General features: G+C 62.9%; 1 protein-coding gene across 1 annotated transcript in view; it reads right to left on the minus strand.

Annotated features, from left to right (window-relative positions):
- ITPR1 (inositol 1,4,5-trisphosphate receptor type 1) overlaps positions 1-329 on the minus strand; it is a 227,042-nt gene that overhangs the window by 7,423 nt on the left and 219,290 nt on the right.

The raw sequence follows: 329 nt of genomic DNA on the forward strand, positions 1-329 counted from the left end.
GTGGGCCGGCCCCACCTCCCTCTCCTCCGTGACCTGCGTCCTCGCCAGCGGCGATGCTGACCCTGTCGGTACAGCCCGAGTGAGCCCGAAGGTGAACCCTGGCTCGGCCCGTCACAGAGCACCTAGCGGCCTCATCTGTGTAACAAATACGCCGCCGCGGGGACACAAAAGGTCACTAACGGAACCCGCGGGGAGGGAGCACGGGAAGCCGCACTTTCTGCTCGTCTGTCTGTGAACCTAAAGCTGCTGTAAAACGGTCCAGTAATAAAAAAGGACCCCACCCCTGGAACTTGTTGGCCGGCCCCAAACCCCACCCGTGATCCCCGCAG

Source organism: Myotis davidii, unplaced genomic scaffold (genome assembly GCF_000327345.1).
Source record: "Myotis davidii unplaced genomic scaffold, ASM32734v1 scaffold663, whole genome shotgun sequence".
NCBI classification, from domain to species: Eukaryota; Metazoa; Chordata; class Mammalia; order Chiroptera; family Vespertilionidae; genus Myotis; species Myotis davidii.